This window comes from Nicotiana tomentosiformis, chromosome 4 (assembly GCF_000390325.3).
Source record: "Nicotiana tomentosiformis chromosome 4, ASM39032v3, whole genome shotgun sequence".
NCBI lineage: Eukaryota > Viridiplantae > Streptophyta > Magnoliopsida > Solanales > Solanaceae > Nicotiana > Nicotiana tomentosiformis.
The window spans coordinates 109,947,893-109,955,684 of NC_090815.1; positions in this window are offsets into that span (position 1 = coordinate 109,947,893).

The following is a 7,792-nucleotide window of genomic DNA, read 5'->3' on the forward strand; positions in this document are numbered from 1 at the left end:
AGACCGATCCTGCCTAGAGAAATTTCAATAAAATGTGCGAAGATCATGGCACCCATGGCCAGAGAACAGAAGATTGCATGCAACTAAGAGAGGAGGTAACACAGTTATTCAACAAAGGTTACCTTCGAGAATTTTTAAGCGATAGGGCGAAGAACCATTTTAAAAACAGGGATTTTGTCAAGCAAAACGAACAAGAAGAACCCCAGCATGTCATTCACATGATCATCGGCGACACCGATACCCCTCAGGGACCAGTGCTTAAACGCACTAAGACATCGATTGTGAGAAAAAAATGGTCTCGAACTCAGGATTACACACCCATAGGAACTTTGTCCTTCAATGATGAAGATGGAGAAGGAGTCATACAACCTCATAACAATGCACTGGTAATATTCGTACTTATGAATAAAACTAAAGTTAAGCGTGTGTTAGTTGATCCAGGTAGCTCGGCCAATATCATTAGATTGAAGGTCGTAGAACAGCTCGGTTTACAGGACCAAGTCGTACTTGCAACCCTGGTTCTAAACGGATTCAATATGGCATGTGAAACCACCAAAGGTGAGATAGTTCTACCGACAAACGTGACCGGGACCATCCAGGAAACGAAGTTCCACGTAATCGAAGGCGACATGAGATACAACCCCCTTTTTGGAAGGCCATGGATCCACAATATGAGAATTGTACCTTCGACCCTACACCAGGTCCTTAAATTCCCAACATCGAGAGGATTCAAAACAGTGTATGGAGAACAACCGGTCGCAAGAGAAATATTTGCCGTCGAGGAAGCGAATCTAATATCCTCGCATTTGCCAGTAAAGGGATCGAGCTCAAAAGGGGAATGAGATACCAAATAGCAATCATAGACATTGGCTTTAACCCGACCAGATAATCAGAAGATCGAAGAAGATGATGATCAAAGGATCCCTCGAACCTTCGTGATTCCCGATGATTCCAACGCTACCTAATCAATAATTGAGGAATTGGAGCAAGTCACACTAATCGAACACTGGCCCGAATGGAAGGTATACCTCGGAACGGGGTAACTCAGAAAAAAACTTATTCAATTTCTTATCGATAACATTGATTGCCTTGCTTGGTCCCATTTAGACATAACAGGTATCCCACAGGACATAACGATGTATCGGCTAAGCTTGGACCCTAGGTTCAGACCGGTGAAGCAAAAGAGAAGACCCCAGTCCGAGGTAAAGCATACATTCATAAAGGACGAGGTAACCAAACTTCTCAAGATGAGGTCCATTCGGGAGGTAAAATATCCCGAATAGTTAGCTAATATAGTTGTAGTGCCTAAAAAGGGAACAAACTTAGAATGTGTGTGGATTATAAGGATTTGAACAAAGCATTCCCCAAATATTCCTTTCCGCTGCCCAACATCGATCGCACAATTGATGCCACGGCCGGCCACGAGATCCTTACCTTTCTCGATGCCTATTCTGGGTATAATCAAATCTAGATAAACCCGGAAGACCAGGAAAAGACTTCATTTGTCACTAAATATGGAACATATTGTTATAATGTGATGCCCTTCGGGCTAAAAATTGTAGGAGCTACTTACCAACGCTTAATAAATAAAATGTTCGAGGAACAAATAGGTAAATCAATGGAAGTTTATATTGACGACGTGCTAGTTAAGTCCCTGCGCGCAGAGGACTATTTGATCCATTTGCAGGAAACATTCGAGACTTTAAAAAAATACAACATGAAGCTAAACCCCGAGAAATGTGCTTTCGGGGTCGGTTCGGGCAAGTTCCTCGGCTTCATGGTGTCAAATCGGGGGATCGAGATTAACCCCGATAAAATCAAGGCCATCGAAGACATCACCATCGTGGACAGCATGAAAGTCGTACAGAGGCTAACGATACGGATTGCAACCTTAGGCCGATTCATTTCGAGATCGTCAGATCGAAGTCAAAAAATTTTCTCTCTACTAAAAAAGAAGAATGATTTCACTTGGACCCTGGAATGCCAGCAGGCATTAGAGGAATTAAAATGATATATATCGAGCCCACCACTACGTCATACTCCAAAAATAGATGAAAAACTTTGCTAGTACTTAGAAGTATCAGAAATCACGGAAAACGGTGTCCTAGTTCGAGAAGAGCAAGGTATGCAATTTCCCGTTTATTATATCAGTTGAACCTTAGGAGAATCAGAAACTAGATATCCGCACCTAGAAAAATTGGCACTTGCACTGATAAGCGCCTCTAGAAAGTTAAGACCGTACTTTCAATGCCGCCCCATATGCATATTAACCACTTACCCGCTTCGTAGTATTTTGCACAAGCTCGAACTATCAGGCCGATTGGCTAAATGGGCAGTCAAACTCAGTGGGTACGATATCAACCCCGTACGGCCATCAAGTCTCAAATTTTAGTAGACTTCGTGGCCAATTTCACGCCGACCCTCGTACCCAAAGTCCAAAAAGAACTTTTATTGAAATCGGGTATGTCATCGGGGGTATGGACCCTTTTTATGGATGGGGCTTCGAATGTAAAGGGGTCCGGGCTAGGCATCGTTTTAAAACCACCCACGGGTAGCACTATTAGTCAATCTATCAAAACTACCAGGTTGACTAACAACGAGGCCGAGTATGAGGCCATGGTTGCAGGTCTTGAGCTAGCTAAAAGCTTGGGAGCATAAGTCATTGAAGCCAAGTGTGACTCTTTGTTGGTGGTAAATCAAGTAAACAAAACCTTCGAAGTTCAAGAAGATAGAATGCAATGGTATTTGGACAAACTGCAGGTCACTTTGCACCATTTCAAAGAATGGACTTTACAGCATATTCCACGAGAGCAAAACAGTAAGGATGATGCACTCGCAAATTTGGGATCATCGGTCGAGGAAAGCAAGATAAGCTCGGGTACTATCGTTCAACTCTCGAGATCCGTAATCGAAGAAGGTCATGCCGAGATAAATTATACGAGCTTAACCTAGGATTGGAGGAATAAGTATATTGAATACTTAAATAATGGAAAGCTCCCATCGGACTCTAAAATTTCGAGGGCCCTACAGACCAAAGTTGCTCGGTTCACATTAGCTACAGATGGAACGTTATACCGTAGGATGTTCAATGGACCATTGGCAGTATGCTTAGGTCCAGGAGACACCGATTACATCCTACATGAGGTACACGAAGGCACCTGTGAAAATTACTCCGGAGCTGATTCATTAATCCGAAAAATAATCAGGGCAGGATATTATTGGATCGATATGGGAAAATATGCAAAGGAGTTTGTTCGAAAATGTGACAAATACATCATCCTGGAGAGCAACTTCACTCAGTCCTATCCCCATGGTCATTCATGAAATGGGGAATGGATATCGCCGGCCCTCTACCATTGGCCCTAGGTAAAGTTAAGTTCATTTTATTTATGACTGACTATTTCTCTAAATGGGTTGAAGTATAGGCATCTGTTAAAGTAAGAGAGAAAGAGGTTATAGACTTTATCTGGGATTATATCATATGTCGATTCGGGATACCCACTGAAATAGTCTGTGACAATGGGAAATAGTTTGTCGGCAGCAAAGTGAAAAAACTCTTCAAAGACCACAAAATAAAAAGGATATTATCAACACCGTATCACCCTAATGGGATTGGACATGCCGAATCAACGAATAAAACTATCATTCAAAACCTAAAAAAGAGGTTGAACGACGCTAAAGGAAAATGGAGAGAAATCCTACCCGAAATCCTTTGGGCATATCGAACAACATCAAAATCTAGTACAGGGGCAACCCCGTTATCCTTAGTATATGGCTCTGAAGCCTTGATACCAGTCTAAATCGGGGAACCCAGCACCAGGTTTCGATATACAGCAGAAGAGTCAAATAACGAGGCTATGAACACTAGCCTCGAATTATCTGATGAAAAACGAGAAGTTGCTCTCGTCCAATTGGCCGCCCAAAAGCAACGAATCGAAAGATAATATAATCAAAGAACCAAGCTTCGCCATTTTAAACCCGGGGACTTAGTACTAAGGAAAGTCACCCTTAGTACACGAAATCCAAATGAAGGAAAACTAGGACCGAACTGGGAAGGACCGTATCAGGTTCTCGAAAACATCAAAAAAGGATCATACAAGCTCAGCATTATAAACGGCAAACAACTATCAAGCAATTAGAATGTGTCGCACCTAAAACGATACTACTGCTAAGGTACGACCCTCCCATATCTGTCTACATTTCAAAACTAACTCCTGCAGGAGTCCGATCAGGAGCTAGGATGGATCCTTCAATACGAAGCCCTAGGTTTGAAAGCACGCATTACACTCTTTTTCCCTTAGACCGGTTTTATCCCAAATGGGTTTTTTCGGCAAGGTTTTTAATGAGGCAACCAGTGATCGTGCTAAACTTAGAAATAATTCGACAGTATCCGAGGCCTCTTTACAATCGACCCCGAATATTGGGGGGGCATTAGCCCTCAAATATATCAAGTTCTGATGCAAGAAAGTTATTTCGTAACAACAGGGTTCTTCCAATAGGAAAAGTTGTAAGATCCAAATGGTCAAAACGAACCATGCTCATGTAGTTGGCCCGAGCCCTGACGCAAAACATGAATACATGTATAATGACCTGCAAAGAAAAGTTCTCTTCTATACCGATATATTATATCCAAGAAAAATTCCTCTATTTCGAGATTTATTATGCAAACAGGATCGAATTCGAGCAAGCACTCACTCGACCATTACACCTACGAGATATATTACTTCGAGTTCGAATCATTCACTCAACTACTAAGCCTACGGGCTACTTTTATTTCGAGTTTGAGCAAGCACTCACTCGACAATTACGCCTACGGGCTACATTACTTCGAGTTCGAATCATTCACCCGACTACTAAGCCTACGGGCTACTTTTATTTCGAGTTCGAGCAAGCACTCACTCGACCATTACGCCTACGGGCTACATTACTTCGAGTTCGAATAATTCACTCGACTACTAAGCCTACAGACTACTTTTATTTCGAGTTTGAACAAGCACTCACTCGACCATTACGCCTATGGGCTATATTACTTTGAGTTTGAATCATTTACTCGACTATTAAGCCTACGGTATACTTTTATTTCGAGTTCGAGCAAGCACCCACTCGATCATTATGCCTACGGGATACATTCCTTCGAGTTCGAATCATTCACTCGACTACTAAGACTACGAGCTATTTTTATTTCGAGTTTGAGTAAGCACTCACTCGACCATTACGCCTACGGGATATATTACTTCGAGTTCGAATCATTCACTCGACTACTAAGCCTACGGGCTTTTTTTATTTCGAGTTCAAGCAAGCACTCACTCGATCATTACGCCTACGGGCTATATTACTTCGAGTTCGAATCATTCACTCAACTAATAAGCATACAGGCTACATCACTTCAAGTTTAAGTAAGCATACGTTCAAACAATCACTCAACTCTACTACTAAGCCTACGGGCTACTTTTATTTCGAGTTCGAGCAAGCACACACTAGACCATTACGCCTACGTACTACATTACTTCGAGTACGAATCATTCGCTCGACTACTAAGCCTACGGGCTATTTTTATTTCGAGTTCGAGCAAGTACTCACTCGACCAAAATGCCTACAGGCTACATTACTTCGAGTTTAAATCATTCACTCGACTACTAAGCCTACGGGCTATTTTTATTTCGAGTTCAAGCAAGCACTCACTCGATCATTACGCCTACGGGCTATATTACTTCGAATTCGAATCATTCACTCAACTAATAAGCCTAAGGTCTACATCACTTCAAGTTTGAGTAAGCATACGTTCAAACAATCACTCAACTCGACCGCTAAGCCTATGAGCTACCTTATTTCAAGTTTGAGTAAGCGCTCACTCGGTTATAAAGGCTACGAAGTCCAAATTTGATCAAGTTGCCTAAATCCTTGTGAAAATATTCATAAGGCGTGAATAAAATCATCACAATACAGGAAACAGAACAGAAGAAAGTCGGCAAAAAGGGATATTTTTATATATAAAAAATTGTTTACATGATTAATTACAACATAAAAATTAAGGACTAAGCTTCTTGGTTATCCGCAGGAGCGGTCTCTTCTCTATCGGGCTCCCCCCCTTCTCGGACCTGCTCTTACTCCCATCATCATCATCATTATAATCATCATTGTCATCGAAAACCAAGGCTTCAGCATTGGCTTGGAGTTCTTTGGCCTTTTTAATCTCTTCAGCGAGGTTGAAACATCGAGCATGGATCTCCTCGAGGGTCTCCCTCCGATATCGGCACTTAGCAAGTTCAGCGACCCAATATTCTCGAGTATCGGCGGTCTCGGCTGCCTCTCTTGCTTGGACCTGGGCAGCTTCAGCATCGGACCGATAGACGGCCACGAGTGCATCCGCATCGGCCTTTGCCTTTTCGGTGTCAGATTCGGCCTTGGAAAGTTCAGAGGCCAACCGAGCTTCGAGCTCCTCTATTCTTCTTGCTTGGACCAAGCCTTTCTCCTTTATTTTTTAAAGTTGGTTTTCGGCAGATGACAATTGGGCTCGAGCAGTTTCTTTCTCTACAGCAAAGCGGTAGATTCCTTCTTTCCACTTCAAAGACTCCGCTTTTATCACATCGACTTCTTCACGGAGTTTTCCGATAATCTCAATTTTCTGTTGCAGCTGTGAGACCAAAGAATTAGCCATCGTTCCGGTATCGAGCCCATAGGATTTTAAAAGTATTATTACCTGCTCGAGCAGATCGATATGATCTTGGTGAGCCTTGGCCAATTAAGCTCAGAGGTCTTTTTTCTTCCCCCTTCGGCCTAAGAGGAGTTTTAGGGAGTTCCTCTCCTCCGTAACTCGTTGAAGCTCGGCCTCGTATCGACGCAGCTCAGTTTGGGACCGAGAACATGATTCTCGATGAACTGTCGCGGCCTGCAAAGAAAGAAGAAACGAAGTTAGAAAAGAAAAAGCAAACTTAAAGGTAACGCCATATAATTTAAGTCTTACCTGATTCAAAGCCTGATGCACTCCATGAAAAATATCTGATGCGTCACTTGTACCGGTAGTGTCCTCGACACCGATAAATAGGTCACGAAAAGGATACTCTCCATCATGAGGCCTATCTAATTCGAGGGTCCCCAAAGCTTGGGCCTCCTGAATCGCCCCTGCGGAAAAGCAGGGAAGGTGGGCGAGTCTTCGATTGCTACTGCCCCAAGTGAATTACCTGGGACATTCTCTTCGGTTCGAAAAGATTTGAGAAGAGCCCCTTCAGACATATCCCCCATTTGTTGGCTTTGATGGGAAGCGTCTTCGATCTCCAACAACTCGGGGACTCTGCCCGAATCTTTCTCTGATATATCCTCAGTTCGAGGAGGAGCCTTATGAACCATCATCGATCCAGCTGCCTGTGGAATGTCGGTGGTCTTCTTCGTTCGGGCCGCCAGCACAGACCCATCGTTCTCTTCTTCTTCTTCTTCTTCTTCTTCTTCTTTATCTCTCAGATGCAGAACTGATTCTACGGTAAAAGGAATGCTATTCTTGTTCGGCTTACGAATCGTCCTCTTATTCGATTTTTTATCTTCGAGGACGGGGGCTTTTTTTCTCTTATTATCTTTCATCGGCTTTGGGATAGAGGCCGAAGCCTCTCCCTCAACAGATGAGGGCCTCAAAACCGCATCTTTGCCCACATCTACACATAAATTTTTTTATTAAAGTGTGTGAAAAGAATCTTATTCAAATTACCAAAAGATACAAGAAAGGTGCTTACCGTGATTTTTGGCCTCCCATCGGCCCTTCGACAAGTCGCGCCATGAGCGCTCGGCGTAGGAGGAGGTT